This window comes from Fringilla coelebs (genome assembly GCF_963513975.1).
Source record: "Fringilla coelebs genome assembly, chromosome: 14".
In the NCBI taxonomy this organism is placed as follows: Eukaryota; Metazoa; Chordata; class Aves; order Passeriformes; family Fringillidae; genus Fringilla; species Fringilla coelebs.
The window spans coordinates 1,173,242-1,185,884 of record NC_140040.1 but is presented as its reverse complement, the minus strand read 5'-3'; the positions used below and the strand labels follow the sequence as shown (position 1 = coordinate 1,185,884).

At 55.3% G+C, this 12,643-nt stretch overlaps 1 protein-coding gene across 3 annotated transcripts in view; it reads right to left on the bottom strand.

Annotated features, from left to right (window-relative positions):
* Positions 1–10,991, bottom strand: part of ANKRD11 (ankyrin repeat domain containing 11) — a 128,732-nt gene extending 117,741 nt beyond the window's left edge. Inside the window, exon 1 of one of the 3 annotated variants that reach the window (XM_084214997.1) lies at positions 10,784–10,991. The gene's annotated coding sequence lies outside the window, so the exon portion shown is untranslated. Of the gene's footprint in view, positions 1–3,492; positions 3,648–9,504; positions 9,629–10,783 lie in introns of those variants that run through there. The other 2 variants (XM_084214998.1, XM_084214999.1) reach the window with 2 other exon arrangements.
* Between the last annotated feature and the right edge of the window lie 1,652 nt (positions 10,992–12,643).

Here is a 12,643-nt window from a genome sequence, read left to right as displayed (position 1 = left end):
TGTGATTAACAGAGGTCCATTAGAGAGGCAATCCATAACCTGGCTCCTGTGAGGAGTCCCTGCCACATCCTCTGCGTTTCCATGGCAACCAGGCAGGAAAATATAAAGCAAATTACAGTTAAATGAAAATTATTCTCCATGACAATATATGTTAATGCGGGAACATTTGCAAGGCCATTCCAGATAAAATGTTTACATTCACACATGTGTCTACAAAAATAAATAAAAGGCAGCTGGAGCAGCTAATGGATCACCCAAAGAGAAGGATCAGAGTCTTTTTTTGCTCCTCCTAAGTTTCAGTCTATAAGAATAAAATTCTCCAAGCTGAAGAATACCCCAAGTATTTGCCCATTTCCAAACAGAAACATTCTTTAAGGAACAGGTTTTCAGAAGATCTAAAACACACATTTCTGAATGTTGTGAACCTTTAATTTTCTCGGCTGCAAACAAAGACCACATTTATGCCTCCCCATCCCAGCAGAAAATGGTTTAAATGAGAGGTTAAGTTTATATTTAGAGAGATCTGACTGAAACTGGAATAGTGACTTATTTTAATCAGCTGTAACTAACTGAGAACTGGAAGGTGCTTTATACCTCGGAATTCGGGGTGCTGACTCCACAGCTGGGAGAATCTCACACCCCACCAGGGTTTAAAGACAGCACGGGCCACTGAAATACTTTTAGAAAAGGCCACAATCAAGGCTGTAAAAGCTGATCATACTCTCCCACCATCACCACTCAGTCTGAATAGTCCTTTTTTAGGGAAAGTATCTCAGTTTAGGGAATCTATCTTCTGGAGCATGAGGGAAGTTAATTGGAATGAGGCTCGTCAAGATGCAGCCACTTGGTTATTTTTTTAACTCCCTTGGCTCATACCCCAAAGAACAGCCCAGAGAAAGGAAGGAGGTCATAAACTGACTCACAGTCTGTGCCACTGAAGCGCCACGTTTTCAGAAGGGGCTGAAATACTGCCCTGGAAAACAGCCCCCCCTCGGCCGCCCGGCCAAGTTCCTTTCCCATGGAAATGCTGCGCCTGTTCTGAGAGCAGCACAGGTGCAGGTCTCTGAGGCAGCCCCAGAAAGAGCACAAGGCACTTTTTGAAGGCGTTTGGGAGAGCTGGGAGCACAGAGCGGGGCATTCAGCGCGCTGGCACATCCGAGCCGCTCCGCGCGCTCCCGCTGACCTCTGCATCTGCTCCTGCCTCCGCCTACGGAACAATGCTGGGATCATCAGCATCGTAACTTTTTATGACAGTGGGAAAACTGCAATCTTCTCCACGAGCTCGCTCCACCCTGCACATAAAACTGCTCATAGGTTCAGCCATAAAGCAAACGCCCTCCTTTGAAGTTGCCCCCGGAGCCCCGCGCACGTTGGAAAGCCGCGCCGGAGGAGCGCGGAGCGTTCGGGCTTTACATAACCACCCTGGCGGAAAGCAGCACTCCCCGACTGCCAGGGCCTCTGCTGACAAAAGCAAGCAGGTCAGAGAGTATCTGGGTAACAAAACTCCTCGCAGGTGAGCTCAGGTTACCCACAAACACCAAAGTCACACAGCACCCAATCTATTCCAGCCATGCTCCACTTTCCCCGAGGATCACCTTCCCACCGCAGCGCTCCCATTGCCCCTGCACTGCCCCACGGCCCCCTCCTCCTTCCCCTCCGTGGGACAGGCAGGCAGAGCAGGGCTGGAAGGGAGCTCTGGCATCATCCAGTCCCATCCCCTGCCAAGGCACAAGCACCTGGGGCAGGTGACACAGGAACACGTCCAGGTGGGTTTGGAATGGCTCCAGACAGGAGACCCCGCACCCTCCCTGGGCAGCTGTGCCAGGGCTCTGCCACCCTCCAGGGAAAGTTCTCCCTCATGCTGAGGTGGAACTCCTTGTGCTTTGGTTTATGTATCTCCATACAGCGCACAGAATGAAACTATAAACAGCCTAAAAAACAAAACCTAACCCCTGCCAATGGAACCCCAGCAGCAGTTGCTAGGATCCTCTGCAAACCTCACTAATTGCTGGGATTGGGTTTCCAGGGAAGCTCCTTGCTGCAGCAGTGGAGGGGCTGAATGCTGTTTTCACAAAAGAACTTGTAAAACCCCAGGCTGCACGCCTGCAACAGCCAGGATTTATATTCCAGGCACAAATCAGATTATGCTGCACACACCGTGCTCCCAGGGCTCTGAGCAGGTGGATCCCACCAGGATGAGCAGCCTTGCTGGATGGCCAAGCTCCAGGGCCAGGTTCCCTGCTCTCCCTGATGGGCTCCACCTCCCTTTGAGGAGATCTGACTGTGTCAGATGCCTCTCTGTTAGAAGATTCATTTTCTCTGTAACCATAAGCAAATGCCTGCTAAGGTGGAGTGAGATTCCAGGGAAAAGCAGGCAGCCTGCAGCTTTCCTGCAGGGAAAAGGGCAGGAGATTCAGGGCTGCTGGGCAGCACTGCCACTGCGAGTAACCTCATGGTAGAGAGCCCCACTGCACAAACACAGGGTAAATCCACAAAAGAGAGATTCCAAGAGCAGATCCAAGCAAGGACAGTGAGGGAGATGCAGGAGAGGGAAGGAGCTGCTCCCTGTGAGCACGCAGCACCCCAAACATCCCTGCCAGCATTCCCCACGCCCCAGGAGCCTTCACCTCAGCACACCCACAGCTTCACTCCCCTCCCAAGCACTTTCCTCCCACCATGTAAAAACAAGGTCCAGCTCTTCAGAGGGAGGGAGAGGAAGATGCAGGAACAACTCAGAGAGAAGAAGAAAGGCAGGAACAGACGGGAGAGGACCTCGAAAGGCAGACAGGCTAAAATTAGAGACAAGAATCTTGGATGAGGAGGACCAAGACAAGAGCAGAACCTCCATCAGATGAGGCTCCTGGGAAAGGGGAGGGACAGACAGGAGGGAGAAGAAACGTGCTGGTGAGCGAAACAGGAGAGGCTCACACTGCAGGAGGAAATTAAATTCAGCATTTTAAGGCTACAGCCTCCAGCTCCCTAACCAAGGAGCTCTGCTCAGCACACCAGGAAAGAGCCACCAAGCTGACTGCTTGTCTGATCCCTTCCCCCCTGGACTGACTCTGAGGAATCCGTCTCTCACCACAGAACCAGTTTAACACCCCAGTGCCAGTGCTGATCACAGGGGAAGGAACTGAATTCACTGCAGAGCAGCTGAGTAACACAGGGCACCTCTGATCTCCTGGGAGAGCCAGAAACCTTCCAGGCTGCAGGGAAAATGAGGAACAGAGAGCCCAGAGCCAGGGGAGCCACCAGGCAGGACCTCGGCGCGTGCCAGGACAGGCCATGGCGAGCAGGGAAGCCAGAGCAGCCAGCAGCCAGCCTAATTCCCAAAGCCAGCACATCCCCCAGACGTGGGGACGAGAAACCACACCAACAAAAAAGGTCAGCACTCAAGGAGAACGGGTTTTCATCTTCAAACCTGCGCACTCAACCCTTGGGCTGCTGAGAGGGGGAAGTTTCACACGCTGAATCCCCAAACTTGCTCCTTACAGTCCAGCTTGGATAAATGGATCTGCCTGTGCCGAGCTGCAAGATGAAACCACGGAGACAGCCGGGGTGGGCAGCAGCCCAGCGCCGTAACCGGAGCGCCCGGCGGCATCCCGACCCCAGAGCACAGCGGGAGCAGGACGGCTGTGTCCCCCACACACAGCCCTTCCCTGCACTACCTACACCTCTTCCCAGCATCGCCAGGGCTAATCTCATCCATCCCAAGACACATGGATATATTTATAGACAGGCTTACATCTCCAGCACATCCCAGGCCTGACGCAACCGCGGAGCGCCGGTCGGTGTTGTTACCACAACGCTGACATTTCACAATCTGCCACAGCCATCCTCCCGCAGAACGTGGAAAACACCGGCCCCAGAGTGTAAAGTCTACCCCAAAGTGCCTTCCATGGGATACAGTCACTGCCACAGTCAGCAGGATCTCAGCCCTGCCACCTCCTCCCCGCAGCAGCTATCAGGAGGCCATTCCCAAAGGGGAACTTCTTGGAACTTTATCTTGGCTCCTCCTGGACCCAACCAGCTGCAGAACCCCAGCCACTTACCAGTCATTGGGAGCTCCTGGTACAACTTGTTTACACAGCGCAGGTCACAGGACCGGCTGGAAGGTGTAAGCAGGATACAGTTTTTATGGCTCTGAACTCCTGCCCAGATAAGCCGATAAGGCCCCGCTGGGGGCGGGGAGCACTTTCATGTGTGCGTGATTTGAAAGGAAGAGGCACCACCAACTGCAGCTAAGCACTTGGTGCTTAATAATGAAGCTTCCATTCACCTCTAAAGCTATTTAATGCCTTTTTTTTTTTTTCTGGAGTTCCTAACTACGCATCCTTTCATTGCACATCCCGATATTGAGGGCAGCACCGTGCTTCCAAGCCTCTGGCTGCCGAGCCCTCAGGGACACGCTGCCTCCGGATCCTGGTGAATTTTTTAGAGGGTAACATCTCCCTTCTTGACTCTCTGATTCTTCCCCATGCCTGTGACACAGTTTTAGCAGCTTTACGCTGCTCTAGAGGTAAATTATTCGAGACTGTTTCTATCCTGCAAAGCTGTCAGTCTCTCAAAAATAAATACAGAGCCAGCTCCCTCCAGCCTGTGCTTCCCCAAGTCTGAACGACCCTTCCGTGACACCCTGCAAAGACTCACACCCTCAGCGAGCACCCAGAGCCCATCACCCAAACCAGGGCCACCCTAACGTTCCTCTCAGAGCAAATCCAACCCAGCACAAGAGCAAAGGAGATGCCTTCTCCCTGGAAAAACATCCATCCCCTCCCACATAGCGGAGACAAAGCTGCTTTTACACATACTACAAAGTTTTCTGGCCTTTCCGTTCTCCAAGTCCAGAAATTTCATTACATGGCATTTCAGCCACATACAAAGCCAGCACCAGCACAGACACACTTGCACCTAACAGCAAAATAAATATTTCAGTGTTTCCACAAGATATCCAGTGTTGCAACCTTTGGTTTCCGACTCCAAACGCAACATACAATCGATAGCCTGCTCCTGCCACTGCAGTAATTCACAGCACAAGGTTTATTTTAAAAACACTCATCGGGTAGGTTTGGTTTTCTTCGAGACAGGGGAAGAAAGGCTGCCTCCAGATTTGGAGAGGATAAATAATTCAATGCCTGAATGCCAAGGGCAGCGTGCACGCATCCATATGGCAGGGACAATGCAGACAGTAAGATATGCTGCACATCACCACCCTGACAGTGCCTTCAACCCTGACCTAGAAAAAAACATCACTTTCTTCTGACTCCAGCAGCCAGCTCCCTCCGTGGCGCTGGAAGTGCCTCCCAATCCCTGGCTGCACTTCCAGCCTCTGCTCACTACAGCTGCACAGCAAGGAGCTGCACGCCTTACCCACGCGGTGAGCTCCCGAAAACAGCAACAAACCTGGAGACGGAGGTTCCAGAGGTCCTCCTTGGGAGCTCACGCCGTCCCAGCCAGCGCTGAGAGGGGCAGGAAGAGCCAGGATGGTTTCTCAGAGGTGAGGTCCGGCCAGACGCCGGCGGGGCCCCGAGGGAGGAGGAGCAGGGGGAGGCTCCAGCGCCCACCCCAGCCCTGCCGGGGCTGCTGAGCCATGGGCCCCCGCAGAGCCACCCTCCAGGGACAGGATGGGTCACCATGGACAGACACACGACCATGGAGATCCCACTGGACGGACACACAACCAGCAGGACCGTGCTGGACGGGCACAGGACCACACAGACCCCACTGGACAGACACAGAACCAAACCATGTTGGATGGACACAAAGGTCCCATGGATGGACACAAGACCACGTAGGTGATGTAGGATGGACACAAGATCATTTAAATCATGCTGGAGGGACACAGGGCCGCGCAGATACCATTGGATGAACACTGGACCACACAGAAGTCCACCTCTTCCCCCAGGAGAGGGAAAGAGCAGCTCACCAGAGAAACCATCCCTCCTATCCTCCACAACCCCCATGGACATCGAGCCTGCAGCCACAGTCATTTCACACTCCCAAAAATAACCCCCACACAGCACCCTGCCTCACTGTCCCAGTTTGATGATCTGGTCATTTCACTACATCCTACAACTTGAAGAAAACATTAGAATCAAGACAAAGAATTCTGGAGCCCAAAATACCTGATATAATTAACTGCACTTTCTAACATGATTATTTCCTTTCCTGACCCCAATTATTCCTTCAGTTTATTAAAGAAAACTCAGATACAGAGCAACGTTAACACCCAAAGAGTCACATAAACAGAAAAAAAGTCTGAGGGCACCATTACAAACAGACTTAATGGAACTCCAAGATTGGAAATGGATCTTGAAAGCTGTCAGATCAAAGCAAGATCTTTCTCATGTAAGGACTGCATTACCCTCGGAGCCACAGAGCTAATACCATCTATAAAAATATTTTGCTCAAATAAGTGAAGAACAGCAGCGTTTCATCTGTCAAAAGGTGCGAGGCTTTTATGGGATTAGCCATTCCACATGCAGCATAAAAATTAGAGCAGATTTTTAAAAGCCCCCAGCTCAGCTGACGGAGACTCCACAGCCCGACGTGCACCCGCTCTCTTCACATGCGCTCCACGCCGAGCAGATTTTTCACTGTTATTAGCATTTAAGCTTCTTTTTACTTTCCCCCCCACCCCTTATTCTCGTAAAAGATTACAAATTGGCATCACCCATCAGCAGCCTCAGCTGAAGCACCACCACCCCGACTCAGAGAAATTAGGATTTTTAAATACCCAACAGTTGCCTGAGAAAATACACCAGAAAACACCAGTTCTCACAGAGGAAAGCTTAAAAAGTGGAGTAGAATGTGCTCAAAACCAGCCTCCAGACCACGGGTGCTGACAGCTTCCCACCCCCCTTCCCAGCAGGATTCCAAAGGCAGCGTTTTGCCCAGATTTTAAGGCTGCACAAACCTGCTTAGGACGCTTGTGATTTGGAATAATTGCCTACACAAGCTTTCCCCTAACATTGATGGGAGTATTTTTTATGGCCGTGCATCGGTGGCACACAAATTACGTAACACTTGGCTGAGAACCCTCCGAAAAAGCAGCTCTGTGCCGCTAATCCCTCACGCAGGAAGGAGGAAAATATTTAAAAGCTGCATACAAATCATTCCTGTGAGTGTCGTGCAGACTGGTTTAAATTAGATGGGGTAAAAATATATGTGAGCTGATCACGAAACGCTGGAATCTTTGCTATGGAGACACCGGTTCCTCTCCGCAGCCTTTTACAACCGAAATACAGGGAATTCTCCCCGGCAATGGAAGGAGCACACAGGCACCTTTACTAGAGCCCATCAAGGAAATACGAGGAGAATAACAACCCCCATGTAAATATTTTCCAGTATTATTTGCTTTGCTGTACTGAAAAGCAGCAGTACCTGCCACTACTTGCTCTGGGTCTACCACCATTAAATCTTAATACCCAGGAGGAATTTCAATCCGTAAGGCAACTGCTGAGCCTGAAATTCAGGTACAGGGCAGGAAGAGGGGGCAGACCTCCTCAGAAAGCCGTCACTCCATAATTTCACAAAATGCAATTAACCGGCTCCGGCCCTGTGCCTTTCCTTCCTTAGGAGAAGGATTTCTTCACCAAGTAATTAGCCTGTCCCAGTTAAGAGTCAAGTCACCATACAACATATTTTCCCCAAAACAAAGCCACATGCACTATTTTAAAAAAATACTGCCATTTCCTCACAGCCACTTAAATCTCTTCCCAGCTTTTGGCTTAGTCACTGCCTGGATCTAAAACTCAGTGAAACCAACCCACCACTGTGGGAGCCGCTAAAACCCTGGGTTTATTCCCACACTGGAGACACTTCATCATTCCAGAGCACTGCCTCCTTTTAATGTATAGAAAAGCTGGAGGTAAGGGAAAAAAAAACCTCTTAGTACTTCAAACACATGTCCAAAAGCCACAACATAAAGACAAAGAGGACAGATTAAACGCTGCAAAGACACACTCGTCGGGAACCTTCCTTTGAAGTGTCTGCAGGAAACACTGTCATCACGCAGCCATGTTACAATTACACAGTTAAAATAATCAGCACCAGTTGTAAGTAGCCCATCTGGTTCCCTGGAAAGGGAACACTGCTGGTACAGTATTGATTAACACGACGAGTCTCACTGACCCCAGAGAAATGCATTTGTCTGCTCTGCTGAGCAGCGGAAGAACGCGGCACGACGCCGTGCTACGCTTGGCTTTGTTCACGAGCATTTCGGGGAACTTGGTCCATTAAAACACGAGTGGAAAATAAAATAATCTAATCAGGTTGCCTACCACACACGAAGGAAGAAATAAGGCCAAAGGGTTTTTGCTCTGAGGCTTTTTTTAACATTTCGTCCCCCATCCAAACCCAGCCCTCAAACTGGACAATCCGCAGGGTTAAGTCTGAGTAAATGCTGTTGCAACATCATAAAAACAAAAAGTTGCCCATGGAAAAAAAAAAAAATCAGCTCACTCTGAACCATGCTTTTTTATGAAATGGAGAAACAGACAAGAGTTCATTTCTAAAAGCAGAAGCAGAACTGAACAGCAGAACCAAGTGTGGAACACGAAACACACCATCTCCAGTTTCCAGCTAGCGCCGACATGGCCGGGGCTCCTCGGTCACTATTTACACCGGGAACGACGGAAAACAGCCCCGGGAGCCGAGGGCCCGCCGAGCTTTCCGAGCCCAGCCTGTTGTTTGCTGCACGGGCAACTCGGTTCGCAGCGAGTTTGGCGAAGCGAGCCCTCGCACTGACTCAGACAGCCCGCGGTGACACAAGCCCCGGCTCGCCGGACGGGTTCACGGCAAAGCCCTTCTGCAGGCTGGATGTGCCCCGGCAGGTCCGACGGCTCCCGGGGCACCGGGGAGCCCTCCCGGAGCCGCTGCGTGCCGAGGCCGAGCCCCACCGAGCCCGGGGCTGAGCCCCACCGAGCCCGGCACGCCGGGGCCGGGCACACCGAGCCCGGAGCTCGCCCGCGCAGGACCGACCGCCCCTCCCGGGCTGCCCCTGCCCTGCCCGGCGCTTCCCACGGACACAAAACAGGTCACGGAGCCTTGGAACCCAACGCCAGAGCTGCCCTGCCACGGCACGTTCCAAACTCCTCCACAGCCACCTCGGACTACTCCAGCCTGGAATCTGCCAGAAAATCCAGGCTGTGAAAACGCCAACTTTTCCCGTTTTTAAGCTAACCAAGTTAAATATTGGGCTCCTGGTAGGGCACACACAAAGAATGTATCGATGCTGTTGGGAAACATGTGAGAGTTAATCTCCTTTTCCCTCTCCATGACTCCGTGCAGCGGTTTCCCCCCACAGAAATAGGAAATAATTGGAGTCATTATATAAAAATGTCCCATTTTATGAACAAAACAAAGAAAGGAAAAATACACTGAACTCCAAGTTTTTTAAAATTACATAAATCTCAGGAAAGCACAGAGCCACTACAAGGCACCACAGATGTTTTCACCTAAAAATCTTTGCCTACAGAGAGAGGATAAAAATGATGTGTGTACCCCATTTCAGAAGCCATCTCAGGAGGGAATTTTGCTTCAAGAGCTGCCTGGAATTCGCTCTCTGCCTATAGAGCCGTGTCCCCAGTGGTGAGAGAGCACTTTGTGTACAAAACCAGGAGGGGGGAGGAACCCTTTCCTGCAACTGGATATCAAAACACATCCCCAAGCCCGGAGGAGAAGCCAAGCCGTAAACACACGGCCCCTGTGCCTCAATGAAGGGCCCGTTCTGAGCCGCACACCCCGGACAGCTGCTCCCTCTGGGAAAGGGCAGAGGGCACCGAGGGCTCGGCTCATCCCGGCTCCCTCCGAGGTCATTTGCCTTTCTAAACACGAATCCATCCCCGGCCTGGGGGAGGCTCGTCCTGGGCTGCAGCTGTTTGGGCTTTTTTTTTTTTTTTTTCCCTCCCTCTCTTCCTTTCTGCTAAGGGGCAAAGGTGTCGAGCAGCCCCTCCCCGGCACACAAAGGCTCCTCGGAGGACAGAAACACGGAGCGATTTAAAGATTAAACTGGTAATAAATGAAAGCCGCGGGGCTGGGGCCGGCTGCGCTCGGTGCGGCCCCGGCCCTGCGCACACACAGGCAGGGCTAACGCCTACCCGGGGATGATGAAATGGGAAACGGAAATTACCATTTCAGACAACTTTTGGTATTGTTCCTCCCAGCGCAGCGCTCACCCCAAAACGCTTTGCCCCCCCCCTCCCCGCACCCCTGCGAAAAAAACATCCCCACCCCAAAAAACGGGGTCCGGAGGGCGGGGGGGGTGCCCGTGCTGCGGGCTCGGCACGGAGCTCCGAGTTCCTCCCACGGCTGCCCACGAGCCTGCGCACCCCAAAACACCGACCGGCCCCCGGGCTCCCCCGCGCCCCTCCGAGCCGCCGCCCCCCGCCATCCTCCCTCTCCGGGCAGCCCCTCCCCACCCCCGGCAGCCCCCCAACAGCCCCTCACCTCCTTCGCCGCCCCCCCAAAATCCCAACGTCCTCTTCCCACCCGCGCTGCGGCGCTTCCTCCCCTCGAGTCGACCCCGCGCCGCCCCCAGCCCGCACCGGGTCCCACCTCCTGCCGCTGCCGGTGCGTCCCGTCCATCCCCCACCCCGTCCCGGTGCCCCCCCTTCGACCTCGGCCCCCCCCCACCCCCGCTCCAGGTGCCTCTCCCGGTGCCCCCCGAGGCCGCGCAGCCCCTCTCTCCGGGACCCCCCTCGGCCCCTCTGCCCTCCGCCCCTTGTCTCCAGCGCCCCGGTGCCCCCCCCGCGCCACCCGCCCGCCGCCCCCCGGCGCTTACCGGTGCTCGGCGCTCAGCGGGCCAAGGGCAGCCCCGCGGCGGAGCGAGGCCTGCGGCTCGGCCGGCCCCGCCGCATAGAGGGGGGGCTGCGGGGGGGTTTCGGGGCGCCTTTGGGGGCTCCGGGGGTCCCGGGGTCCGGCCCTAGCGCGGGGGGCGCGCGCCGTGGCGGCTCCGGGCCGCGCGCTCCATCCCCCGCGCGCCGCTGAGACGGCGCCGCTCATTGGCCCGATGAGACGCCGCCGCTCATTGGCGGCCGCGGCGCTCCGGGGTGGGGGGGCGGAGCCGCGGCCCCCACCCCCACCTCCCACCCCGGCGGCGCGCAGGGGGTGACGGGAGCGCGGCGGCGCGCGACGTGTCCCGGCGGCGCCGCCGCCCATTGGCCCCGCGCGCCGGGCGGCGCTTCCGGGGCGGGGCTTGCAGGGGGCCGGGGACCCCCCCGCTAGCGGGACCAGAACCGAGAACGGGACCGGCACCGGAACCGGCCTGCAGGGGCGTGCCGAGCTCCGGGATCGGGACCAGGCTAGGCCCCACAGGGACCTGCGGGCTGAGCTAAGCCCCTGGACCGGGCCCGCCGCGCTGCCCCGGCATTGCGGGATCACCGGAACGGGCACTTCCCGGTTGGCAGTGGCACCGGGCGGTGGTCGGTGCTGCCGGTGTTGGAGCACCGGTGTACCCGAAAATCGGTGTTGGGGCAAGGCGCCGGTTTGGGAGACGCGTCGGGGGGTGCCGGGGCACCCCTGCTCCGGGGGGTTCCGCCGCTGTCCCTGCGCTACACGGACACGGCGCTCGGGTCCGCTCCGGGACCCGTTCCTCCACCACATCACGTCCTCATGGAAGCCTCTCGGTGCCGTGCGTGCCACGGCGTGCCGTGTCCCAGCAGGACAGTGAGGGGTGACACGGCTGCCCTGGTGGGGGACAGTGGGGATCCCCCTGGAGAGCACAGGGACAGGGACAGGCTGGGACAGCTGCTCGCTCCTGCCCACGCCAGGTTTGGAGCCTCTTTCCACACAACACCAAAATGCTTTTGTGCAGCTTTTACGTGCAGGGTGGTGCCTCCTAAAAAAACGTTTTAAGCATATCCTAAACAGGTCGTTCCTGCTGGATAATGTCAGTCATTCCTTCATTCTCCTGGAGCGTTCCAGGGACGGCTGGGCTGGACGTGGCACTGCTCTGCTCTGGCTGACAAGGTGCTGGTTGATGACAGGCTGGGATCCACCGGTCACAGGTGGAGATTGGGCAGGGATTGTTCCTGGCAGGGTGGGCAGCCCTGGCACAGGTGCCCAGAGCAGCTGTGGCTGCCCCTGGATCCCTGGCAGTGCCCAAGGCCAGGCTGGATGGGGCTGGAGCAGCCTGGGACAGTGGGAGGTGTCCCTGCCATGGCAGGGGTGGGATGGGAGGAACTCTGAGGTTCATCCAGCCCAAACCATGGCCCTGTTCTGCTGTGTGTCTGCACCGCACCCACTGCCCCAGCCCCTCTGTGTCACCAAGGCAGCCCAATTCCAGGCAGGAATCCCATCCACGGAGCAGGTCCCAGCCCTGGTGTGGGTGGCAGAGCTGTGTCACCACGTGTTGTTTTGGTTGCCAGGATGGGGAGGCCTGGAGGCAGCAGCTCTGCCATGACCTCATCTGGAATATTGCTGGGTTTTAAGTTTTAACCCCCTGTGCCAGGAGCGGGGCTGGAACCGGGATCTCTCTTTTGGCACATTCAGGGCCGCTCGGGGTCACACTTGGCAGCCTGAGGGACAGTTCTCACTTGCTGGGGGTGCCACAGGCCCCCAGGAGGAGAAATCCCTGAGCAGGAAGGAGTGCCTCAGGAGCACGTGGCCAGCTCTGCTGTTAAATAACAGCAGGAGAGAGGTT